This window comes from Nerophis ophidion, linkage group LG13 (assembly GCF_033978795.1).
Source record: "Nerophis ophidion isolate RoL-2023_Sa linkage group LG13, RoL_Noph_v1.0, whole genome shotgun sequence".
Classification (NCBI taxonomy): domain Eukaryota; kingdom Metazoa; phylum Chordata; class Actinopteri; order Syngnathiformes; family Syngnathidae; genus Nerophis; species Nerophis ophidion.
The window spans coordinates 26,281,327-26,304,422 of NC_084623.1; the positions used below are offsets into that span (position 1 = coordinate 26,281,327).

A 23,096-nucleotide genomic window follows, 5' to 3' on the forward strand; every position below is an offset into this window, starting at 1 on the left:
TCCAAACAAAACGCTGGTCTCCACCCAAAACATGTTTAGTTTTGACTCGGTCTGAAATTTATAGCAAGATTTGCAGTGTCGCCAATAGTGACCCATGTGCCTCAAGGCACTTCAGTGCTAACAGTGGGGCAAAAGTCGTAAGAGTTACATAGGCTGAGAAAAAGGGCAGTGATTATTGTATCACACACGTGTAACTCATTGCAGAAAGGTCCTGTCAACCAGCTTGCCACATTTAAAAATTGAATTCTGAGGACTGCCTCTCGGCTTACGGCCATACTGCCCGAAGATCGACCGATCTCGTCTGATCTCGGAAGCTAAGCTGGGTCTGGCCTGGTTAGTACTTGGATGGGAGACTGCCTAGGAATACCAGGTGCTGTAGGCTTTTAGCGATGCTCCCAGTATAGGGCGCACTTTCTCCCTTTTGTTTTTGTCAGAATGGCTATAGATACTTGCCACACTTGTCAAAACGCTACATTATGCTCGTCCAAACAAAACGCTGTTCTCCACCCAAAACAAGTTTAGTTTTGACTCGGTCTGAAATTTATAGCAAGATTTCCAGTGTCGCCAACAGTGACCCATGTGCCTCAAGGCACTTCAGTGCTAACAGTGGAGCAAAAGTCCAAAGAGTTACATAGGCTGAGAAAAAGAGCAGTGATTATTGTATCACACACGTGTAGCTCATTGCAGAAAGGTCCTGTCAACCAGCTTGCCACATTCAAAAATTGAATTCTGAGGACTGCCTCTCGGTTTACGGCCATACTACCCGAAGATCGCCCGATCTCGTCTGATCTCGGAAGCTAAGCTGGGTCTGGCCTGGTTAGTACTTGGTTGGGAGACTGCCTAGGAATACCAGGTGCTGTAGGATTTTAGCGATGCTACCAGTATAGGGCGCACTTTCTCCCTTTTGTTTTTTTCACAATGGCTATAGATATTTGCCACACTTGTCAAAACGTTACATTATGCTCGTCCAAACAAACCGCTGGTCTCCACCCAAAACATGTTTGTTTAGTTTTGACTCGGTCTGAAATTTATAGCAAGATTTGCAGTGTCGCCAACAGTGACCCATGTGCCTCAAGGCACTTCAGTGCTAACATTGGGGCAAAAGTCCAAAGAGTTACATAGGCTGAGAAAAAGAGCAGTGATTATTGTATCACACACGTGTAGCTCATTGCAGAAAGGTCCTGTCAACCAGCTTGCCACATTTAAAAATTGAATTCTGAGGACTGCCTCTCGGCTTACGGCCATACTGCCCGAAGATCGCCTGATCTCGTCTGATCTCGGAAGCTAAGCTGGGTCTGGCCTGGTTAGTACTTGGATGGGAGACTGCCTAGGAATACCAGGTGCTGTAGGCTTTTAGCGATGCTCCCAGTATAGGGCGCACTTTCTCCCTTTTGTTTTTGTCACAATGGCTCTAGATACTTGCCACACTTGTCAAAACGCTACGTTTATGCTCGTCCAAACAAAACACTTGTCTCCACCCAAAACATGTTTAGTTTTGACTCGGTCTGAAATTTATAGCAAGATTTGCAGTGTCGCCAACAGTCACCCATGTGCCTCAAGGCACTTCAGTGCTAACAGTGGGGCAAAAGTCGTAAAGGGCGCACTTTCTCCCTTTTGTTTTTTTCACAATGGCTATAGATATTTGCCACACTTGTCAAAACGCTACATTATGCTCGTCCAAACAAACCGCTGGTCTCCACCCAAAACATGTTTGTTTAGTTTTGACTCGGTCTGAAATTTATAGCAAGATTTGCAGTGTCGCCAACAGTGACCCATGTGCCTCAAGGCACTTCAGTGCTAACATTGGGGCAAAAGTCCAAAGAGTTACAGAGGCTGAGAAAAAGAGCAGTGATTATTGTATCACACACGTGTAGCTCATTGCAGAAAGGTCCTGTCAACCAGCTTGCCACATTTAAAAATTGAATTCTGAGGACTGCCTCTCGGCTTACGGCCATACTGCCCGAAGATCGACCGATCTCGTCTGATCTCGGAAGCTAAGCTGGGTCTGGCCTGGTTAGTACTTGGATGGGAGGCTGCCTAGGAATACCTGTTGCTGTAGGCTTTTAGCGATGCTCCCAGTATAGGGCGCACTTTCTCCCTTTTGTTTTTGTCACAATGGCTATAGATACTTGCCACACTTGTCAAAACGCTACATTATGCTCGTCCAAACAAAACGCTGGTCTCCACCCAAAACAAGTTTAGTTTTGACTCGGTCTGAAATTTATAGCAAGATTTGCAGTGTCGCCAACAGTGACCCATGTGCCTCAAGGCACTTCAGTGCTAACAGTGGGGCAAAAGTCCAAAGAGTTACATAGGCTGAGAAAAAGAGCAGTGATTATTGTATCACACACGTGTAGCTCATTGCAGAAAGGTCCTGTCAACCAGCTTGCCACATTTAAAAATTGGATTCTGAGGACTGCCTCTCGGCTTACGGCCATACTACCCGAAGATCGCCCGATCTCGTCTGATCTCGGAAGCTAAGCTGGGTCTGGCCTGGTTAGTACTTGGTTGGGAGACTGCCTAGGAATACCAGGTGCTGTTGGCTTTTAGCGATGCTACCAGTATAGGGCGCACTTTCTACCTATTGTTTTTGTCACAATGGCTATTGATACTTGCCACACTTGTCAAAACGCTACATTATGCTCGTCCAAACAAAACGCTGGTCTCCACCCAAAACAAGTTTAGTTTTGACTCGGTCTGAAATTTATAGCAAGATTTGCAGTGTCGCCAACAGTGACCCATGTGCCTCAAGGCACTTCAGTGCTAACAGTGGGGCAAAAGTCCAAAGAGTTACATAGGCTGAGAAAAAGAGCAGTGATTATTGTATCACACACGTGTAGCTCATTGCAGAAAGTTCCTGTCAACCAGCTTGCCACATTTAAAAATTGAATTCTGAGGACTGCCTCTCGGCTTACGGCCATACTACCCGAAGATCCCCCGATCTCGTCTGATCTCGGAAGCTAAGCTGGGTCCGTCCTGGTTAGTACTTGGATGGGAGACTGCCTAGGAATACCAGGTGCTGTAGGCTTTTAGCGATGCTCCCAGTATAGGGCGCACTTTCTCCCTTTTGTTTTTGTCACAATGACTATAGATACTTGCCACACTTGTCAAAACGCTACATTATGCTCGTCCAAACAAAACGCTGGTCTCCACCCAAAACATGTTTAGTTTGGACTCGGTCTGAAATTTATAGCAAGATTTGCAGTGTTGCCAACAGTGACCCATGTGCCTCAAGGCACTTCAGTGCTAAGAGTGGGGCAAAAGTCCAAAGAGTTACATAGGCTGAGAAAAACAGAAGTGATTATTGTATAACACACGTGTAGCTCATTGCAGAAAGGTCCTGTCAACCAGCTTGCCACATTTAAAAATTGAATTCTGAGGACTGCCTCTCGGCTTACGGCCATCCTACCCGAAGATCGCCCGATCTCGTCTGATCTCGGAAGCTAAGCTGGGTCTGGCCTGGTTAGTACTTGGATGGGAGACTGCCTAGGAATACCAGGTGCTGTAGGCTTTTAGCGATGCTCCCAGTATAGGGCGCACTTTCTCCCTTTTGTGTTGGCCCCAATGGCTATAGATACTTGCCACACTTGTCAAAACGCTACATTATGCTCGTCCAAACAAACCGCTGGTCTCCACCCAAAACTTGTTTGTTTAGTTTTGACTCGGTCTGAAATTTATAGCAAGATTTGCAGTGTCGCCAACAGTGACCCATGTGCCTCAAGGCACTTCAGTGCTAACAGTGGGGCAAAAGTCCAAAGAGTTACATAGGCTGAGAAAAAGAGTAGTGATTATTGTATCACACACGTGTAGCTCATTGCAGAAAGGTCCTGTCAACCAGCTTGCCACATTTAAAAATTGAATTCTGAGGACTGCCTCTCGGCTTACGGCCATACTACCCGAAGATCGCATGATCTCGTCTGATCTCGGAAGTTAAGCTGTTTCTGGCCTGGTTAGTACTTGGATGGGAGACTGCCTAGGAATACCAGGTGCTGTAGGCTTTTAGCGATGCTCCCAGTATAGGGCGCACTTTCTCCCTTTTGTGTTTGTCACAATGGCTATGGATACTTGCCACACTTGTCAAAACGCTACATTATGCTCGTCCAAACAAACCGCTGGTCTCCACCCAAAACATGTTTGTTTAGTTTTGACTCGGTCTGAAATTTATAGCAAGATTTGCAGTGTCGCCAACAGTGACCCATGTGCCTCAAGGCACTTCAGTGCTAACAGTGGGGCAAAAGTCCAAAGAGTTACATAGGTTGAGAAAAAGAGTAGTGATTATTGTATCACACACGTGTAGCTCATTGCAGAAAGGTCCTGTCAACCAGCTTGCCACATTTAAAAATTGAATTCTGAGAACAGCCTCTCGGCTTACGGCCATACTACCCGAAGATCGCCCGATCTCGTCTGATCTCGGAAGCTAAGCTGGGTCTGGCCTGGTTAGTACTTGGTTGGGAGACTACCTCGGAATACCAGGTGCTGTAGGCTTTTAGCGATGCTCCCAGTATAGGGCGCACTTTCTCCCTTTTGTTTTTGTCACAATGGCTATTGATACTTGCCACACTTGTCAAAACGCTACATTATGCTCGTCCAAACAAAACGCTGGTCTCCACCCAAAACAAGTTTAGTTTTGACTCGGTCTGAAATTTATAGCAAGATTTGCAGTGTCGCCAACAGTGACCCATGTGCCTCAAGGCACTTCAGTGCTAACAGTGGGGCAAAAGTCCAAAGAGTTACATAGGCTGAGAAACTAAGAAAAAGAGCAGTGATTATTGTATCACACACGTGTAGCTCATTGCAGAAAGGTCCTGTCAACCAGCTTGCCACATTTAAAAATTTAATTCTGAGGCCTGCCTCTCGGCTTACGGCCATACTACCCGAAGATCCCCCGATCTCGTCTGATCTCGGAAGATAAGCTGGGTCCGGCCTGGTTAGTACTTGGATGGGAGACTTCCTAGGAATACCAGGTGCTGTAGGCTTTTAGCGATGCTCCCAGTATAGGGCGCACTTTCTCCCTTTTGTTTTTGTCACAATGGCTATAGATACTTGCCACACTTGTCAAAACGCTACATTATGCTCGTCCAAACAAAACTCTGGTCTCCACCCAAAACATGTTTAGTTTTGAATCGGTCTGAAATTTATAGCAAGATTTGCAGTGTCGCCAATAGTGACCCATGTGCCTCAAGGCACTTCAGTGCTAACAGTGGGGCAAAAGTCGTAAGAGTTACATAGGCTGAGAAAAAGAGCAGTGATTATTGTATCACACACGTGTAGCTCATTGCAGAAAGGTCCTGTCAACCAGATTGGCACATTTAAAAATTGAATTCTGAGGACTGCCTCTCGTCTTACGGCCATACTACCCGAAGATCGCCCGATCTCGTCTGATCTCGGAAGCTAAGCTGGGTCTGGCCTGGTTAGTACTTGGTTGGGAGACTGCCTAGGAATACCAGGTGCTGTAGGCTTTTAGCGATGCTAACAGTATAGGGCGCACTTTCTCCCTTTTGTTTTTTTCACAATGGCTATAGATATTTGCCACACTTGTCAAAACGCTACATTATGCTCGTCCAAACAAACCGCTGGTCTCCACCCAAAACATGTTTGTTTAGTTTTGACTCGGTCTGAAATTTATAGCAAGATTTGCAGTGTCGCCAACAGTGACCCATGTGCCTCAAGGCACTTCAGTGCTAACATTGGGGCAAAAGTCCAAAGGGTTACATAGGCTGAGAAAAAGAGCAGTGATTATTGTATCACACACGTGTAGCTCATTGCAGAAAGGTCCTGTCAACCAGCTTGCCACATTTAAAACTTGAATTCTGAGGACTGTCTCTCGGCTTACGGCCATACTACCCGAAGATCGCCCGATCTCGTCTGATCTCGGAAGCTAAGCTGGGTCTGGCCTGGTTAGTACTTGGATGGGAGACTGCCTAGGAATACCAGGTGCTGTAGGCTTTTAGCGATGCTCCCAGTATAGGGCGCACTTTCTCCCTTTTGTTTTTGTCACAATGGCTATAGATATTTGCCACACTTGTCAAAACGCTACATTATGCTCGTCCAAACAAACCGCTGGTCTCCACCCAAAACATGTTTGTTTAGTTTTGACTCGGTCTGAAATTTATAGCAAGATTTGCAGTGTCGCCAACAGTGACCCATGTGCCTCAAGGCACTTCAGTGCTAACAGTGGGGCAAAAGTCCAAAGAGTTACATAGGCTGAGAAAAAGAGCAGTGATTATTGTATCACACACGTGTAGCTCATTGCAGAAAGTTCCTGTCAACCAGCTTGCCACATTTAAAAATTGAATTCTGAGGACTGCCTTTTGGCTTACGGCCATACTACCCGAAGATCCCCCGATCTCGTCTGATCTCGGAAGCTAAGCTGGGTCCGTCCTGGTTAGTACTTGGATGGGAGACTGCCTAGGAATACCAGGTGCTGTAGGCTTTTAGCGATGCTCCCAGTATAGGGCGCACTTTCTCCCTTTTGTTTTTGTCACAATGGCTATAGATACTTGCCACACTTGTCAAAACGCTACATTATGCTCGTCCAAACAAAACGCTGGTCTCCACCCAAAACATGTTTAGTTTTGACTCGGTCTGAAATTTATAGCAAGATTTGCAGTGTCGCCAACAGTGACCCATGTGCCTCAAGGCACTTCAGTGCTAAGAGTGGGGCAAAAGTCCAAAGAGTTACATAGGCTGAGAAAAACAGAAGTGATTATTGTATAACACACGTGTAGCTCATTGCAGAAAGGTCCTGTCAACCAGCTTGCCACATTTAAAAATTGAATTCTGAGGACTGCCTCTCGGCTTACGGCCATACTACCCAAAGATCGCCCGATCTCGTCTGATCTCGGAAGCTAAGCTGTGTCTGGCCTGGTTAGTACTTGGATGGGAGACTGCCTAGGAATACCAGGTGCTGTAGGCTTTTAGCGATGCTCCCAGTATAGGGCGCACTTTCTCCCTTTTGTGTTTGTCACAATGGCTATAGATACTTGCCACACTTGTCAAAACGCTACATTATGCTCGTCCAAACAAACCGCTGGTCTCCACCCAAAACATGTTTGTTTAGTTTTGACTCGGTCTGAAATTTATAGCAAGATTTGCAGTGTCGCCAACAGTGACCCATGTGCCTCAAGGCACTTCAGTGCTAACAGTGGGGCAAAAGTCCAAAGAGTTACATAGGCTGAGAAAAAGAGTAGTGATTATTGTATCACACACGTGTAGCTCATTGCAGAAAGGTCCTGTCAACCAGCTTGCCACATTTAAAAATTGAATTCTGAGGACTGCCTCTCGCCTTACGGCCATACTACCCGAAGATCGCATGATCTCGTCTGATCTCGGAAGTTAAGCTGTTTCTGGCCTGGTTAGTACTTGGATGGGAGACTGCCTAGGAATACCAGGTGCTGTAGGCTTTTAGCGATGCTCCCAGTATAGGGCGCACTTTCTCCCTTTTGTGTTTGTCACAATGGCTATGGATACTTGCCACACTTGTCAAAACGCTACATTATGCTCGTCCAAACAAACCGCTGGTCTCCACCCAAAACATGTTTGTTTAGTTTTGACTCGGTCTGAAATTTATAGCAAGATTTGCAGTGTCGCCAACAGTGACCCATGTGCCTCAAGGCACTTCAGTGCTAACAGTGGGGCAAAAGTCCAAAGAGTTACATAGGCTGAGAAAAAGAGTAGTGATTATTGTATCACACACGTGTAGCTCATTGCAGAAAGGTCCTGTCAACCAGCTTGCCACATTTAAAAATTGAATTCTGAGAACAGCCTCTCGGCTTACGGCCATACTACCCGAAGATCGCCCGATCTCGTCTGATCTCGGAAGCTAAGCTGGGTCTGGCCTGGTTAGTACTTGGTTGGGAGACTACCTAGGAATACCAGGTGCTGTAGGCTTTTAGCGATGCTCCCAGTATAGGGCGCACTTTCTCCCTTTGGTTTTTGTCACAATGGCTATTGATACTTGCCACACTTGTCAAAACGCTACATTATGCTCGTCCAAACAAAACGCTGGTCTCCACCCAAAACAAGTTTAGTTTTGACTCGGTCTGAAATTTATAGCAAGATTTGCAGTGTCGCCAACAGTGACCCATGTGCCTCAAGGCACTTCAGTGCTAACAGTGGGGCAAAAGTCCAAAGAGTTACATAGGCTGAGAAACTAAGAAAAAGAGCAGTGATTATTGTATCACACACGTGTAGCTCATTGCAGAAAGGTCCTGTCAACCAGCTTGCCACATTTAAAAATTTAATTCTGAGGCCTGCCTCTCGGCTTACGGCCATACTACCCGAAGATCCCCCGATCTCGTCTGATCTCGGAAGATAAGCTGGGTCCTGCCTGGTTAGTACTTGGATGGGAGACTTCCTAGGAATACCAGGTGCTGTAGGCTTTTAGCGATGCTCCCAGTATAGGGCGCACTTTCTCCCTTTTGTTTTTGTCACAATGGCTATAGATACTTGCCACACTTGTCAAAACGCTACATTATGCTCGTCCAAACAAAACTCTGGTCTCCACCCAAAACATGTTTAGTTTTGAATCGGTCTGAAATTTATAGCAAGATTTGCAGTGTCGCCAATAGTGACCCATGTGCCTCAAGGCACTTCAGTGCTAACAGTGGGGCAAAAGTCGTAAGAGTTACATAGGCTGAGAAAAAGAGCAGTGATTATTGTATCACACACGTGTAGCTCATTGCAGAAAGGTCCTGTCAACCAGATTGGCACATTTAAAAATTGAATTCTGAGGACTGCCTCTCGTCTTACGGCCATACTACCCGAAGATCGCCCGATCTCGTCTGATCTCGGAAGCTAAGCTGGGTCTGGCCTGGTTAGTACTTGGTTGGGAGACTGCCTAGGAATACCAGGTGCTGTAGGCTTTTAGCGATGCTACCAGTATAGGGCGCACTTTCTCCCTTTTGTTTTTTTCACAATGGCTATAGATATTTGCCACACTTGTCAAAACGCTACATTATGCTCGTCCAAACAAACCGCTGGTCTCCACCCAAAACATGTTTGTTTAGTTTTGACTCGGTCTGAAATTTATAGCAAGATTTGCAGTGTCGCCAACAGTGACCCATGTGCCTCAAGGCACTTCAGTGCTAACATTGGGGCAAAAGTCCAAAGGGTTACATAGGCTGAGAAAAAGAGCAGTGATTATTGTATCACACACGTGTAGCTCATTGCAGAAAGGTCCTGTCAACCAGCTTGCCACATTTAAAACTTGAATTCTGAGGACTGTCTCTCGGCTTACGGCCATACTACCCGAAGATCGCCCGATCTCGTCTGATCTCGGAAGCTAAGCTGGGTCGGACCTGGTTAGTACTTGGATGGGAGACTGCCTAGGAATACCAGGTGCTGTAGGCTTTTAGCGATGCTCCCAGTATAGAGCGCACTTTCTCCCTTTTGTTTTTGTCACAATGGCTATAGATATTTGCCACACTTGTCAAAACGCTACATTATGCTCGTCCAAACAAACCGCTGGTCTCCACCCAAAACATGTTTGTTTAGTTTTGACTCGGTCTGAAATTTATAGCAAGATTTGCAGTGTCGCCAACAGTGACCCATGTGCCTCAAGGCACTTCAGTGCTAACAGTGGGGCAAAAGTCCAAAGAGTTACATAGGCTGAGAAAAAGAGCAGTGATTATTGTATCACACACGTGTAGCTCATTGCAGAAAGTTCCTGTCAACCAGCTTGCCACATTTAAAAATTGAATTCTGAGGACTGCCTCTTGGCTTACGGCCATACTACCCGAAGATCCCCCGATCTCGTCTGATCTCGGAAGCTAAGCTGGGTCCGTCCTGGTTAGTACTTGGATGGGAGACTGCCTAGGAATACCAGGTGCTGTAGGCTTTTAGCGATGCTCCCAGTATAGGGCGCACTTTCTCCCTTTTGTTTTTGTCACAATGGCTATAGATACTTGCCACACTTGTCAAAACGCTACATTATGCTCGTCCAAACAAAACGCTGGTCTCCACCCAAAACATGTTTAGTTTTGACTCGGTCTGAAATTTATAGCAAGATTTGCAGTGTCGCCAACAGTGACCCATGTGCCTCAAGGCACTTCAGTGCTAAGAGTGGGGCAAAAGTCCAAAGAGTTACATAGGCTGAGAAAAACAGAAGTGATTATTGTATAACACACGTGTAGCTCATTGCAGAAAGGTCCTGTCAACCAGCTTGCCACATTTAAAAATTGAATTCTGAGGACTGCCTCTCGGCTTACGGCCATACTACCCAAAGATCGCCCGATCTCGTCTGATCTCGGAAGCTAAGCTGGGTCTGGCCTGGTTAGTACTGGGATGGGAGACTGCCTAGGAATACCAGGTGCTGTAGGCTTTTAGCGATGCCCCCAGTATAGGGCGCACTTTCTCCCTTTTGTGTTTGTCACAATGGCTATGGATACTTGCCACACTTGTCAAAACGCTACATTATGCTCGTCCAAACAAACCGCTGGTCTCCACCCAAAACATGTTTGTTTAGTTTTGACTCGGTCTGAAATTTATAGCAAGATTTGCAGTGTCGCCAACAGTGACCCATGTGCCTCAAGGCACTTCAGTGCTAACAGTGGGGCAAAAGTCCAAAGAGTTACATAGGCTGAGAAAAAGAGTAGTGATTATTGTATCACACACGTGTAGCTCATTGCAGAAAGGTCCTGTCAACCAGCTTGCCACATTTAAAAATTGAATTCTGAGAACAGCCTCTCGGCTTACGGCCATACTACCCGAAGATCGCCCGATCTCGTCTGATCTCGGAAGCTAAGCTGGGTCTGGCCTGGTTAGTACTTGGTTGGGAGACTACCTAGGAATACCAGGTGCTGTAGGCTTTTAGCGATGCTCCCAGTATAGGGCGCACTTTCTCCCTTTGGTTTTTGTCACAATGGCTATTGATACTTGCCACACTTGTCAAAACGCTACATTATGCTCGTCCAAACAAAACGCTGGTCTCCACCCAAAACAAGTTTAGTTTTGACTCGGTCTGAAATTTATAGCAAGATTTGCAGTGTCGCCAACAGTGACCCATGTGCCTCAAGGCACTTCAGTGCTAACAGTGGGGCAAAAGTCCAAAGAGTTACATAGGCTGAGAAACTAAGAAAAAGAGCAGTGATTATTGTATCACACACGTGTAGCTCATTGCAGAAAGGTCCTGTCAACCAGCTTGCCACATTTAAAAATTTAATTCTGAGGCCTGCCTCTCGGCTTACGGCCATACTACCCGAAGATCCCCCGATCTCGTCTGATCTCGGAAGATAAGCTGGGTCCTGCCTGGTTAGTACTTGGATGGGAGACTTCCTAGGAATACCAGGTGCTGTAGGCTTTTAGCGATGCTCCCAGTATAGGGCGCACTTTCTCCCTTTTGTTTTTGTCACAATGGCTATAGATACTTGCCACACTTGTCAAAACGCTACATTATGCTCGTCCAAACAAAACTCTGGTCTCCACCCAAAACATGTTTAGTTTTGAATCGGTCTGAAATTTATAGCAAGATTTGCAGTGTCGCCAATAGTGACCCATGTGCCTCAAGGCACTTCAGTGCTAACAGTGGGGCAAAAGTCGTAAGAGTTACATAGGCTGAGAAAAAGAGCAGTGATTATTGTATCACACACGTGTAGCTCATTGCAGAAAGGTCCTGTCAACCAGATTGGCACATTTAAAAATTGAATTCTGAGGACTGCCTCTCGTCTTACGGCCATACTACCCGAAGATCGCCCGATCTCGTCTGATCTCGGAAGCTAAGCTGGGTCTGGCCTGGTTAGTACTTGGTTGGGAGACTGCCTAGGAATACCAGGTGCTGTAGGCTTTTAGCGATGCTACCAGTATAGGGCGCACTTTCTCCCTTTTGTTTTTTTCACAATGGCTATAGATATTTGCCACACTTGTCAAAACGCTACATTATGCTCGTCCAAACAAACCGCTGGTCTCCACCCAAAACATGTTTGTTTAGTTTTGACTCGGTCTGAAATTTATAGCAAGATTTGCAGTGTCGCCAACAGTGACCCATGTGCCTCAAGGCACTTCAGTGCTAACATTGGGGCAAAAGTCCAAAGGGTTACATAGGCTGAGAAAAAGAGCAGTGATTATTGTATCACACACGTGTAGCTCATTGCAGAAAGGTCCTGTCAACCAGCTTGCCACATTTAAAACTTGAATTCTGAGGACTGTCTCTCGGCTTACGGCCATACTACCCGAAGATCGCCCGATCTCGTCTGATCTCGGAAGCTAAGCTGGGTCGGACCTGGTTAGTACTTGGATGGGAGACTGCCTAGGAATACCAGGTGCTGTAGGCTTTTAGCGATGCTCCCAGTATAGAGCGCACTTTCTCCCTTTTGTTTTTGTCACAATGGCTATAGATATTTGCCACACTTGTCAAAACGCTACATTATGCTCGTCCAAACAAACCGCTGGTCTCCACCCAAAACATGTTTGTTTAGTTTTGACTCGGTCTGAAATTTATAGCAAGATTTGCAGTGTCGCCAACAGTGACCCATGTGCCTCAAGGCACTTCAGTGCTAACAGTGGGGCAAAAGTCCAAAGAGTTACATAGGCTGAGAAAAAGAGCAGTGATTATTGTATCACACACGTGTAGCTCATTGCAGAAAGTTCCTGTCAACCAGCTTGCCACATTTAAAAATTGAATTCTGAGGACTGCCTCTTGGCTTACGGCCATACTACCCGAAGATCCCCCGATCTCGTCTGATCTCGGAAGCTAAGCTGGGTCCGTCCTGGTTAGTACTTGGATGGGAGACTGCCTAGGAATACCAGGTGCTGTAGGCTTTTAGCGATGCTCCCAGTATAGGGCGCACTTTCTCCCTTTTGTTTTTGTCACAATGGCTATAGATACTTGCCACACTTGTCAAAACGCTACATTATGCTCGTCCAAACAAAACGCTGGTCTCCACCCAAAACATGTTTAGTTTTGACTCGGTCTGAAATTTATAGCAAGATTTGCAGTGTCGCCAACAGTGACCCATGTGCCTCAAGGCACTTCAGTGCTAAGAGTGGGGCAAAAGTCCAAAGAGTTACATAGGCTGAGAAAAACAGAAGTGATTATTGTATAACACACGTGTAGCTCATTGCAGAAAGGTCCTGTCAACCAGCTTGCCACATTTAAAAATTGAATTCTGAGGACTGCCTCTCGGCTTACGGCCATACTACCCAAAGATCGCCCGATCTCGTCTGATCTCGGAAGCTAAGCTGGGTCTGGCCTGGTTAGTACTGGGATGGGAGACTGCCTAGGAATACCAGGTGCTGTAGGCTTTTAGCGATGCCCCCAGTATAGGGCGCACTTTCTCCCTTTTGTGTTTGTCACAATGGCTATAGATACTTGCCACACTTGTCAAAACGCTACATTATGCTCGTCCAAACAAACCGCTGGTCTCCACCCAAAACATGTTTGTTTAGTTTTGACTCGGTCTGAAATTTATAGCAAGATTTGCAGTGTCGCCAACAGTGACCCATGTGCCTGAAGGCACTTCAGTGCTAACAGTGGGGCAAAAGTCCAAAGAGTTACATAGGCTGAGAAAAAGAGTAGTGATTATTGTATCACACACGTGTAGCTCATTGCAGAAAGGTCCTGTCAACCAGCTTGCCACATTTAAAAATTGAATTCTGAGGACTGCCTCTCGCCTTACGGCCATACTACCCGAAGATCGCATGATCTCGTCTGATCTCGGATGTTAAGCTGTTTCTGGCCTGGTTAGTACTTGAATGGGAGACTGCCTAGGAATACCAGGTGCTGTAGGATTTTAGCGATGCTCCCAGTATAGGGCGCACTTTCTCCCTTTTGTTTTTCTCACAATGGCTATAGATACTTGCCACACTTGTCAAAACGCTACATTATGCTCGTCCAAACAAAACGCTGGTCTCCACCCAAAACATGTTTGATTAGTTTTGACTCGGTCTGAAATTTATAGCAAGATTTGCAGTGTCGCCAACAGTGACCCATGTGCCTCAAGGCACTTCAGTGCTAACAGTGGGGCAAAAGTCCAAAGAGTTACATAGGCTCAGAAAAAGAGCAGTGATTATTGTATCACACACGTGTAGCTCATTGCAGAAAGGTCCTGTCAACCAGCTTGCCACATTTAAAAATAGAATTCTGATGACCGCATCTCGGCTTACGGCCATACTACCCGAAGATCGCCCGATCTCGTCTGAGCTCGGAAGCTAAGCTGGGTCTGGCCTGGTTAGTACTTGGATGGGAGACTGCCTAGGAATACCAGGTGCTGTAGGCTTTTAGCGATGCTCCCAGTATAGGGCGCATTTTCTCCCTTTTGTTTTTGTCACAATAGCTATAGATACTTGCCACACTTGTCAAAACGCTCCATTATGCTCGTCCAAACTAAACGCTGGTCTCCACCCAAAACATGTTAAGTTTTGACTCGGTCTGAAATTTATAGCAATATTTGCAGTGTCGCCAACATTGACCCATGTGCCTCAAGGCACTTCAGTGCTAACAGTGGGGCAAAAGTCCAAAGAGTTACATGGGCTGAGAAAAAAAGCAATGATTATTGTATCACACATGTGTAGCTCATTGCAGAAAGGTCCTGTCAACCAGCTTGCCACATTCAAAAATTGAATTCTGAGGACTGCCTCTCTCCTTACGGCCATACTACCCGAAGATCCCCCGATCTCGTCTGATCTCGGAAGCTAAGCTGGGTCCGGCCTGGTTAGTACTTGGTTGGGAGACTGCCGAGGAATACCAAGTGCTGTAGGCTTTTAGCGATGCCCCCAGTATAGGGCGCACTTTCTCCCTTTTGTTTTTCTCACAATGGCTATAGATACTTGCCACACTTGTCAAAACGCTACATTATGCTCGTCCAAACAAAACACTGGTCTCCACCCAAAACATGTTTAGTTTTGACTCGGTCTGAAATTTATAGCAAGATTTGCAGTGTCGCCAACAGTGACCCATGTGCCTCAAGGCACTTCAGTGCTAACAGTGGGGCAAAAGTCCAAAGAGTTACATAGGCTGAGAAACTAAGAAAAAGAGCAGTGATTATTGTATCACACACGTGTAGCTCATTGCAGAAAGGTCCTGTCAACCAGCTTGCCACATTTAAAAATTGAATTCTGAGGACTGCCTTTCGGCTTACGGCCATACTACCCGAAGATCGCCCGATCTCGTCTGATCTCGGAAGCTAAGCTGGGTCTGGCCTGGTTAGTACTTGGTTGGGAGACTCCCTAGGAATACCAGGTGCTGTAAGCTTTTAGCGATGCTACCAGTATAGGGCGCACTTTCTCCCTTTTGTTTTTTTCACAATGGCTATAGATACTTGCCACACTTGTCAAAACGCTACATTATGCTCGTCCAAACAAAACGCTGGTCTCCAACCAAAACATGTTTGGTTTTGACTCGTTCTGAAATTTATAGCAAGATTGGCAGTGTCGCCAACAGTGACCCATGTGCCTCAAGGCACTTCAGTGCTAACAGTGGGGCAAAAGTCCAAAGAGTTACATAGGCTGAGAAAAAGAGCAGTGATTATTGTATCACACACGTGTAGCTCATTGCAGAAAGGTCCTGTCAACCAGCTTGCCACATTTAAAAATTGAATTCTGAGGACTGCCTCTCGGCTTACGGCCATACTACCCGAAGATCGCCCCATCTCGTCTGATCTCGGAAGCTGAGCTGGGTCTGGCCTTGTTAGTACTTGGTTGGGAGACTGCCTAGGAATACCAGGTGCTGTAGGCTTTTAGCGATGCTACCAGTATAGGGCGCACTTTCTCCCTTTTGTTTTTTTCACAATGGCTATAGATACTTGCCACACTTGTCAAAACGCTACATTATGCTCGTCCAAACAAAACGCTGGTCTCCAACCAAAACATGTTTAGTTTTGACTCGGTCTGAAATTTATAGCAAGATTTGCAGTGTCGCCAACAGTGACCCATGTGCCTCAAGGCACTTCAGTGCTAACAGTGGGGCAAAAGTCCAAAGAGTTACATAGGCTGAGAAAAAGAGCAGTGATTATTGTATCACACACGTGTAGCTCATTGCAGAAAGGTCCTGTCAACCAGCTTGCCACATTTAAAAATTTTATTCTGAGGACTGCCTCTCGGCTTACGGCCATACTACCCGAAGATCGCCCCATCTCGTCTGATCACGGAAGATAAGCTGGGTCTGGCCTGGTTAGTACTTGGTTGGGAGACTGCCTAGGAATACCAGGTGCTGTAGGCTTTTAGCGATGCTACCAGTATAGGGCGCACTTTCTCCCTTTTGTTTTTTTCACAATGGCTATAGATATTTGCCACACTTGTCAAAACGCTACATTATGCTCGTCCAAACAAACCGCTGGTCTCCACCCAAAACATGTTTGTTTAGTTTTGACTCGGTCTGAAATTTATAGCAAGATTTGCAGTGTCGCCAACAGTGACCCATGTGCCTCAAGGCACTTCAGTGCTAACAGTGGGGCAAAAGTCCAAAGAGTTACATAGGCTGAGAAAAAGAGCAGTGATTATTGTATCACACACGTGTAGCTCATTGCAGAAAGGTCCTGTCAACCAGCTTGCCACATTTAAAAATTGAATTCTGAGGACTGTCTCTCGGCTTACGGCCATACTACCCGAAGATCGCCCGATCTCGTCTGATCTCGTAAGCTAAGCTGGGTCTGGCCTGTTTAGTACTTGGATGGGAGACTGCCTAGGAATACCAAGTGCCGTAGGCTTTTAGCGATGCTCCCAGTATAGGGCGCACTTTCTCCCTTTTTTTTTTCTCACAATGGCTATAGATACTTGCCACACTTGTCAAAACGCTACATTATGCTCGTCCAAACAAAACGCTGGTCTCCACCCAAAACATGTTTAGTTTTGACTCGGTCTGAAATTTATAGCAAGATTTGCAGTGTCGTCAACAGTGACCCATGTACCTCAAGGCACTTCAGTGCTAACAGTGGGGCAAAAGTCCAAAGAGTTACATAGGCTGAGAAAAAGAGCAGTGATTATTGTATCACACACGTGTAGCTAATTGCAGAAAGGTCCTGTCAACCAGCTTGCCACATTTAAAAATTGAATTCTGAGGACTTCATCTCGGCTAACGGCCATACTACCCGAAGATAGCCCGATCTCGTCTGATCTCGGAAGCTAAGCTGGGTCTGTCCTGGTTAGTACTTGGATAGGAGACTGCCTAGGAATACCAGGTTCTGTAGGCTTTTAGCGATGCTCCCAGTATAGGGCGCACTTTCTCCCTTTTGTTTTTGTCACAATGGCTATAGATACTTGCCACACTTGTCAAAACGCTACATTATGCTCGTCCAAACAAAACGCTGTTCTACACCCAAAACAAGTTTAGTTTTGACTCGGTCTGTAATTTATAGCAAGATTTGCAGTGTCGCCAACAGTGACCCATGTGCCTCAAGGCACTTCAGTGCTAACAGTGGGGCAAAAGTCCAAAGAGTTACATAGGCTGAGAAAAAGAGCAGTGATTATTGTATCACACACGTGTAGCTCATTGCAGAAAGGTCCTGTCAACCAGCTTGCCACATTTAAAAATTGAATTCTGAGGACTACCTCTCGGCTTACGGCCATACTACCCGAAGATCGCCCGATCTCGTCTGATCTCGGAAGCTAAGTTGGGTCTGGCCTGGTTAGTACTTGGTTGGGAGACTGCCTAGGAATACCAGGTGCTGTAGGCTTTTAGCGATGCTACCAGTATAGGGCGCACTTTCTCCCTTTTGTTTTTTTCACAATGGCTAGAGATACTTGCCACACTTGTCAAAACGCTACATTATGCTCGTCCAAACAAACCGCTGGTCTCCACCCAAAACATGTTTGTTTAGTTTTGACTCGGTCTGAAATTTATAGCAAGATTTGCAGTGTCGCCAACAGTGACCCATGTGCCTCAAGGCACTTCAGTGCTAACAGTGGGGCAAAAGTCCAAAGAGATACATAGGCTGAGAAAAAGAGCAGTGATTATTGTATCACACACGTGTAGCTCATTGCAGAAAGGTCCTGTCAACCAGCTTGCCACATTTAAAAATTGAATTCTGAGGACTGCCTCTCGGCTTACGGCCATACTACCCGAAGATCGCCCGATCTCGTCTGATCTCGGAAGCTAAGCTGGGTCTGGCCTGGTTAGTACTTGGATGGGAGACTGCCTAGGAATACCAGGTGCTGTAGGCTTTTAGCGATGCTCCCAGTATAGGGCGCACTTTCTCCCTTTTGTTTTTGTCACAATGGCTATAGATACTTGCCACACTTGTCAAAACGCTACATTGTGCTCGTCCAAACAAACCGCTGGTCTCCACCCAAAACATGTTTGTTTAGTTTTGACTCGGTCTGAAATTTATAGCAAGATTTGCAGTGTCGCCAACAGTGACCCATGTGCCTCAAGGCACTTCAGTGCTAACAGTGGGGCAAAAGTCCAAAGAGTTACATAGGCTGAGAAAAAGAGCAGTGATTATTGTATCACACACGTGTAGCTAATTGCAGAAAGGTCCTGTCAACCAGCTTGCCACATTTAAAAATTGAATTCTGAGGACTTCTTCTCGGCTTACGGCCATACTACCCGAAGATAGCCCGATCTCGTCTGATCTCGGAAGCTAAGCTGGGTCTGGCCTGGTTAGTACTTGGATGGGAGACTGCCTAGGAATACCAGGTGCTGTAAGCTTTTAGCGATGCTCCCAGTATAGGGCGCACTTTCTCCCTTTTGTTTTTGTCACAATGGCTATAGATACTTGCCACACTTGTCAAAACGCAACGTTTATGCTCGTCCAAACAAAACACTGGTCTCCACCCAAAACATGTTTAGTTTTGACTCGGTCTGAAATTTATAGCAAGATTTGCAGTGTCGCCAACAGTCACCCATGTGCCTCAAGGCACTTCAGTGCTAACAGTGGGCCAAGAGTCCAAAGAGTTACATAGATTGAGAAAAAGAGCAGTGATTATTGTATCACACACGTGTAGCTCATTGCAGAAAGGTCCTGTCAACCAGCTTGCCACATTTAAAAATTGAAATCTGAGGACTGCGTCTCGGCTTACGGCCATACTACCCGAAGATCGCCCGATCTCGTCTGATCTCGGAAGCTAAGCTGGGTCCGGCCTGGTTAGTACTTGGTTGGGAGACTACCTAGGAATACCAAGTGCTGTAGGCTTTTAGCGATGCTCCCAGTATAGGGCGAACTTTCTCCCTTTTGTTTTTCTCACAATGGCTATAGATACTTGCCACACTTATCAAAACGCTACATTATGCTCGTCCAAACAAAACGCTGGTCTCCACACAAAACATGTTTAGTTTCGACTCGGTCTGAAATTTATAGCAAGATTTGCAGTGTCGCCAACAGTGACCCATGTGCCTCAAGAGGCACTTCGGTGCTAACAGTGGGGCAAAAGTCCAAAGAGTTACATAGGCTGAGAAAAAGAGCAGTGATTATTGTATCACACGCGTGTAGCTCATTGCAGAAATGTCCTGTCAACCAGCTTGCCACATTTAAAAATTGAATTCTGAGGACTGCCTCTCGGCTTACGGCCATACTATCCGAAGATCGCCCGATCTCGTCTGATCTCGGAAGCTAAGCTGGGTCTGTCCTGGTTAGTACTTGGATGGGAGACTGCCTAGGAATACCAGGTGCTGTAGGCTTTTAGCGATGCTCCCAGTATAGGGCGCACTTTCTCCCTTTTGTTTTTGTCACAATGGCTATAGATACTTGCCACACTTGTCAAAATGCTACATTATGCTCGTCCAAACAATACGCTGGTCTCCACCCAAAACAAGTTTAGTTTTGACTCGGTCTGAAATTTATAGCAAGATTTGCAGTGTCGCCAACAGTGACCCATGTGCCTCAAGGCACTTCAGTGCTAACAGTGGGGCAAAAGTCCAAAGAGTTACAGAGGCTGAGAAAAAGAGTAGTGATTATTGTATCACACACGTGTAGCTCATTGTAGAAAGGTCCTGTCAACCAGCTTGCCACATTTAAAAATTGAAGTCTGAGGACTGCGTCTCGGCTTACGGCCATACTACCCGAAGATCGCCCGATCTCGTCTGAGCTCGGAAGCTAAGCTGGGTCTGGCCTGGTTAGTACTTGGATGGGAGACTGCCTAGGAATACCAGGTGCTGTAGGCTTTTAGCGATGCTCCCAGTATAGGGCGCACTTTCTCCCTTTTGTTTTTGTCACAATGGCTATAGATACTTGCCACACTTGTCAAAACGCTACGTTTATGCCTGTCCAAACAAAACACTGGTCTCCACCCAAAACATGTTTAGTTTTGACTCGGTCTGAAATTTATAGCAAGATTTGCAGTGTCGCCAACAGTGACCCATGTGCCTCAAGGCACTTCAGTGCTAACAGTGGGGCAAAAGTCCAAAGAGTTACATAGGCTGAGAAAAAGAGCAGTGATTATTGTATCACACACGTGTAGCTCATTGCAGAAAGGTCCTGTCAACCAGCTTGCCACATTTAAAAATTGAATTCTGAGGACTGCGTCTCGCTTACGGCCATACTACCTGAAGATCTCCCGATCTCGTCTGATCTCGGAAGCTAAGCTGGGTCCGGCCTGGTTAGTACTTGGTTGGGAGACTGCCTAGGAATACCAAGTGCCGTAGGCTTTTAGCGATGCTCCCAGTATAGGGCGCACTTTCTCCCTTTTGTTTTTCTCACAATGGCTATAGATACTTGCCACACTTGTCAAAACGCTACATTATGCTCGTCCAAACAAAACGCTGGTCTCCACCCAAAACATGTTTAGTTTTGACTCGGTCTGAAATTTATAGCAAGATTTGCAGTGTCGCCAACAGTGACCCATGTGCCTCAAGGCACTTCAGTGCTAACAGTGGGGCAAAAGTCCAAAGAGTTACATAGGCTGAGAAAAAGAGCAGTGATTATTGTATCACACACGTGTAGCTCATTGCAGAAAGGTCCTGTCAACCAGCTTGCCACATTTAAAAATTGAATTCTGAGGACTGCCTCTCGGCTTACGGCCATACTACCCGAAGATCGCCCGATCTCGTCTGATCTCGGAAGCTAAGTTGGGTCTGGCCTGGTTAGTACTTGGTTGGGAGACTGCCTAGGAATACCAGGTGCTGTAGGCTTTTAGCGATGCTACCAGTATAGGGCGCACTTTCTCCCTTTTGTTTTTTTCACAATGGCTAGAGATACTTGCCACACTTGTCAAAACGCTACATTATGCTCATCCAAACAAACCGCTGGTCTCCACCCAAAACATGTTTGTTTAGTTTTGACTCGGTCTGAAATTTATAGCAAGATTTGCAGTGTCGCCAACAGTGACCCATGTGCCTCAAGGCACTTCAGTGCTAACAGTGGGGCAAAAGTCCAAAGAGTTACATAGGCTGAGAAAAAGAGCAGTGATTATTGTATCACACACGTGTAGCTAATTGCAGAAAGGTCCTGTCAACCAGCTTGCCACATTTAAAAATTGAATTCTGAGGACTGCCTCTCGGCTTACGGCCATACTACCCGAAGATAGCCCGATCTCGTCTGATCTCGGAAGCTAAGCTGGGTCTGGCCTGGTTAGTACTTGGATGGGAGACTGCCTAGGAATACCAGGTGCTGTAAGCTTTTAGCGATGCTCCCAGTATAGGGCGCACTTTCTCCCTTTTGTTTTTGTCACAATGGCTATAGATACTTGCCACACTTGTCAAAACGCTACGTTTATGCTCGTCCAAACAAAACACTGGTCTCCACCCAAAACATGTTTAGTTTTGACTCGGTCTGAAATTTATAGCATGATTTGCAGTGTCGCCAACAGTCACCCATGTGCCTCAAGGCACTTCAGTGCTAACAGTGGGCCAAGAGTCCAAAGAGTTACATAGATTGAGAAAAAGAGCAGTGATTATTGTATCACACACGTGTAGCTCATTGCTGAAAGGTCCTGTCAACCAGCTTGCCACATTTAAAAATTGAATTCTGAGGACTGCGTCTCGGCTTACGGCCATGCTACCCGAAGATCGCCCGATCTCGTCTGATCTCGGAAGCTAAGCTGGGTCTGGCCTGGTTAGTACTTGGTTGGGAGACTGCCTAGGAATACCAAGTGCTGTAGGCTTTTAGCGATGCTCCCAGTATAGGGCGCACTTTCTCCCTTTTGTTTTTGTCACAATGGCTATAGATACTTGCCACACTTGTCAAAATGCTACATTATGCTCGTCCAAACAATACGCTGGTCTCCACCCAAAACAAGTTTAGTTTTGACTCGGTCTGAAATTTATAGCAAGATTTGCAGTGTCGCCAACAGTGACCCATGTGCCTCAAGGCACTTCAGTGCTAACAGTGGGGCAAAAGTCCAAAGGGTTACATAGGCTGAGAAAAAGAGTAGTGATTATTGTATCACACACGTGTAGCTCATTGTAGAAAGGTCCTGTCAACCAGCTTGCCACATTTAAAAATTGAAGTCTGAGGACTGCGTCTCGGCTTACGGCCATACTACCCGAAGATCGCCCGATCTCGTCTGAGCTCGGAAGCTAAGCTGGGTCTGGCCTGGTTAGTACTTGGATGGGAGACTGCCTAGGAACACCAGGTGCTGTAGGCTTTTAGCGATGCTCCCAGTATAGGGCGCACTTTCTCCCTTTTTTTTTTGTCACAATGGCTATAGATACTTGCCACACTTGTCAAAACGCTACGTTTATGCTTGTCCAAACAAAACACTGGTCTCCACCCAAAACATGTTTAGTTTTGACTCGGTCTGAAATTTATAGCAAGATTTGCAGTGTCGCCAACAGTGACCCATGTGCCTCAAGGCACTTCAGTGCTAACAGTGGGGCAAAAGTCCAAAGAGTTACATAGGCTGAGAAAAAGAGCAGTGATTATTGTATCACACACGTGTAGCTCATTGCAGAAAGGTCCTGTCAACCAGCTTGCCACATTTAAAAATTGAATTCTGAGGACAGCCTCTCGGCTTACGGCCATACTACCCGAAGATCGCCCGATCTCGTCTGAGCTCGGAAGCTAAGCTGGGTCTGGCCTGGTTAGTACTTGGATGGGAGACTGCCTAGGAATACCAGGTGCTGTAGGCTTTTAGCGATGCTCCCAGTATAGGGCGCACTTTCTCCCTTTTGTTTTTTTCACAATGGCTATAGATACTTGCCACACTTGTCAAAACGCTACATTATGCTCGTCCAAACAAACCGCTGGTCTCCACCCAAAACATGTTTGTTTAGTTTTGACTCGGTCTGA

At 46.2% G+C, this 23,096-nt stretch overlaps 2 non-coding genes and 44 pseudogenes across 2 annotated transcripts; all 46 read left to right on the plus strand.

The window, feature by feature from the left end:
* The first annotated feature begins 263 nt into the window (after positions 1 to 263).
* Positions 264 to 382, plus strand: LOC133566095 (5S ribosomal RNA; annotated as a pseudogene).
* A 364-nt stretch (positions 383 to 746) lies between these two features.
* LOC133566616 (5S ribosomal RNA) lies at positions 747 to 865 on the plus strand (annotated as a pseudogene).
* Positions 866 to 1,233: 368 nt separating this feature from the next.
* On the plus strand, positions 1,234 to 1,352 carry LOC133565707 (5S ribosomal RNA; annotated as a pseudogene).
* A 591-nt stretch (positions 1,353 to 1,943) lies between these two features.
* On the plus strand, positions 1,944 to 2,062 carry LOC133567296 (5S ribosomal RNA; annotated as a pseudogene).
* A 364-nt stretch (positions 2,063 to 2,426) lies between these two features.
* LOC133566118 (5S ribosomal RNA) lies at positions 2,427 to 2,545 on the plus strand (annotated as a pseudogene).
* A 364-nt stretch (positions 2,546 to 2,909) lies between these two features.
* On the plus strand, positions 2,910 to 3,028 carry LOC133566417 (5S ribosomal RNA; annotated as a pseudogene).
* A 364-nt stretch (positions 3,029 to 3,392) lies between these two features.
* On the plus strand, positions 3,393 to 3,511 carry LOC133565792 (5S ribosomal RNA; annotated as a pseudogene).
* Positions 3,512 to 3,879: 368 nt separating this feature from the next.
* LOC133567361 (5S ribosomal RNA) lies at positions 3,880 to 3,998 on the plus strand (annotated as a pseudogene).
* Positions 3,999 to 4,366: 368 nt separating this feature from the next.
* LOC133565436 (5S ribosomal RNA) lies at positions 4,367 to 4,485 on the plus strand (annotated as a pseudogene).
* Positions 4,486 to 4,857: 372 nt separating this feature from the next.
* Positions 4,858 to 4,976, plus strand: LOC133565342 (5S ribosomal RNA; annotated as a pseudogene).
* Positions 4,977 to 5,340: 364 nt separating this feature from the next.
* Positions 5,341 to 5,459, plus strand: LOC133566026 (5S ribosomal RNA; annotated as a pseudogene).
* A 368-nt stretch (positions 5,460 to 5,827) lies between these two features.
* Positions 5,828 to 5,946, plus strand: LOC133567642 (5S ribosomal RNA; annotated as a pseudogene).
* Positions 5,947 to 6,314: 368 nt separating this feature from the next.
* LOC133566418 (5S ribosomal RNA) lies at positions 6,315 to 6,433 on the plus strand (annotated as a pseudogene).
* A 364-nt stretch (positions 6,434 to 6,797) lies between these two features.
* Positions 6,798 to 6,916, plus strand: LOC133565560 (5S ribosomal RNA; annotated as a pseudogene).
* A 368-nt stretch (positions 6,917 to 7,284) lies between these two features.
* LOC133567430 (5S ribosomal RNA) lies at positions 7,285 to 7,403 on the plus strand (annotated as a pseudogene).
* A 368-nt stretch (positions 7,404 to 7,771) lies between these two features.
* LOC133565119 (5S ribosomal RNA) lies at positions 7,772 to 7,890 on the plus strand (annotated as a pseudogene).
* A 372-nt stretch (positions 7,891 to 8,262) lies between these two features.
* Positions 8,263 to 8,381, plus strand: LOC133566083 (5S ribosomal RNA; annotated as a pseudogene).
* Positions 8,382 to 8,745: 364 nt separating this feature from the next.
* LOC133566027 (5S ribosomal RNA) lies at positions 8,746 to 8,864 on the plus strand (annotated as a pseudogene).
* A 368-nt stretch (positions 8,865 to 9,232) lies between these two features.
* On the plus strand, positions 9,233 to 9,351 carry LOC133567743 (5S ribosomal RNA; annotated as a pseudogene).
* Positions 9,352 to 9,719: 368 nt separating this feature from the next.
* Positions 9,720 to 9,838, plus strand: LOC133566421 (5S ribosomal RNA; annotated as a pseudogene).
* Positions 9,839 to 10,202: 364 nt separating this feature from the next.
* Positions 10,203 to 10,321, plus strand: LOC133567526 (5S ribosomal RNA). Its single transcript, XR_009809454.1, has one exon. It is a non-coding gene; the product is annotated as a 5S ribosomal RNA (ribosomal RNA).
* A 368-nt stretch (positions 10,322 to 10,689) lies between these two features.
* LOC133565120 (5S ribosomal RNA) lies at positions 10,690 to 10,808 on the plus strand (annotated as a pseudogene).
* A 372-nt stretch (positions 10,809 to 11,180) lies between these two features.
* LOC133566084 (5S ribosomal RNA) lies at positions 11,181 to 11,299 on the plus strand (annotated as a pseudogene).
* Positions 11,300 to 11,663: 364 nt separating this feature from the next.
* LOC133566028 (5S ribosomal RNA) lies at positions 11,664 to 11,782 on the plus strand (annotated as a pseudogene).
* Positions 11,783 to 12,150: 368 nt separating this feature from the next.
* LOC133567744 (5S ribosomal RNA) lies at positions 12,151 to 12,269 on the plus strand (annotated as a pseudogene).
* A 368-nt stretch (positions 12,270 to 12,637) lies between these two features.
* On the plus strand, positions 12,638 to 12,756 carry LOC133566422 (5S ribosomal RNA; annotated as a pseudogene).
* A 364-nt stretch (positions 12,757 to 13,120) lies between these two features.
* On the plus strand, positions 13,121 to 13,239 carry LOC133567539 (5S ribosomal RNA). The gene has a single exon (XR_009809455.1). It is a non-coding gene; the product is annotated as a 5S ribosomal RNA (ribosomal RNA).
* Positions 13,240 to 14,094: 855 nt separating this feature from the next.
* Positions 14,095 to 14,213, plus strand: LOC133565363 (5S ribosomal RNA; annotated as a pseudogene).
* A 364-nt stretch (positions 14,214 to 14,577) lies between these two features.
* Positions 14,578 to 14,696, plus strand: LOC133567368 (5S ribosomal RNA; annotated as a pseudogene).
* Positions 14,697 to 15,068: 372 nt separating this feature from the next.
* Positions 15,069 to 15,187, plus strand: LOC133566007 (5S ribosomal RNA; annotated as a pseudogene).
* Positions 15,188 to 15,551: 364 nt separating this feature from the next.
* Positions 15,552 to 15,670, plus strand: LOC133567444 (5S ribosomal RNA; annotated as a pseudogene).
* A 364-nt stretch (positions 15,671 to 16,034) lies between these two features.
* LOC133567245 (5S ribosomal RNA) lies at positions 16,035 to 16,153 on the plus strand (annotated as a pseudogene).
* A 368-nt stretch (positions 16,154 to 16,521) lies between these two features.
* Positions 16,522 to 16,640, plus strand: LOC133567197 (5S ribosomal RNA; annotated as a pseudogene).
* Positions 16,641 to 17,004: 364 nt separating this feature from the next.
* On the plus strand, positions 17,005 to 17,123 carry LOC133567349 (5S ribosomal RNA; annotated as a pseudogene).
* A 364-nt stretch (positions 17,124 to 17,487) lies between these two features.
* LOC133565551 (5S ribosomal RNA) lies at positions 17,488 to 17,606 on the plus strand (annotated as a pseudogene).
* Positions 17,607 to 17,974: 368 nt separating this feature from the next.
* Positions 17,975 to 18,093, plus strand: LOC133567643 (5S ribosomal RNA; annotated as a pseudogene).
* A 368-nt stretch (positions 18,094 to 18,461) lies between these two features.
* On the plus strand, positions 18,462 to 18,580 carry LOC133565581 (5S ribosomal RNA; annotated as a pseudogene).
* A 365-nt stretch (positions 18,581 to 18,945) lies between these two features.
* LOC133566601 (5S ribosomal RNA) lies at positions 18,946 to 19,064 on the plus strand (annotated as a pseudogene).
* A 366-nt stretch (positions 19,065 to 19,430) lies between these two features.
* On the plus strand, positions 19,431 to 19,549 carry LOC133566434 (5S ribosomal RNA; annotated as a pseudogene).
* Positions 19,550 to 19,913: 364 nt separating this feature from the next.
* On the plus strand, positions 19,914 to 20,032 carry LOC133565364 (5S ribosomal RNA; annotated as a pseudogene).
* Positions 20,033 to 20,396: 364 nt separating this feature from the next.
* Positions 20,397 to 20,515, plus strand: LOC133566903 (5S ribosomal RNA; annotated as a pseudogene).
* A 364-nt stretch (positions 20,516 to 20,879) lies between these two features.
* On the plus strand, positions 20,880 to 20,998 carry LOC133565564 (5S ribosomal RNA; annotated as a pseudogene).
* A 368-nt stretch (positions 20,999 to 21,366) lies between these two features.
* LOC133565582 (5S ribosomal RNA) lies at positions 21,367 to 21,485 on the plus strand (annotated as a pseudogene).
* A 365-nt stretch (positions 21,486 to 21,850) lies between these two features.
* On the plus strand, positions 21,851 to 21,969 carry LOC133566975 (5S ribosomal RNA; annotated as a pseudogene).
* Positions 21,970 to 22,333: 364 nt separating this feature from the next.
* LOC133565480 (5S ribosomal RNA) lies at positions 22,334 to 22,452 on the plus strand (annotated as a pseudogene).
* Positions 22,453 to 22,817: 365 nt separating this feature from the next.
* Positions 22,818 to 22,936, plus strand: LOC133565365 (5S ribosomal RNA; annotated as a pseudogene).
* Positions 22,937 to 23,096: the final 160 nt, after the last annotated feature.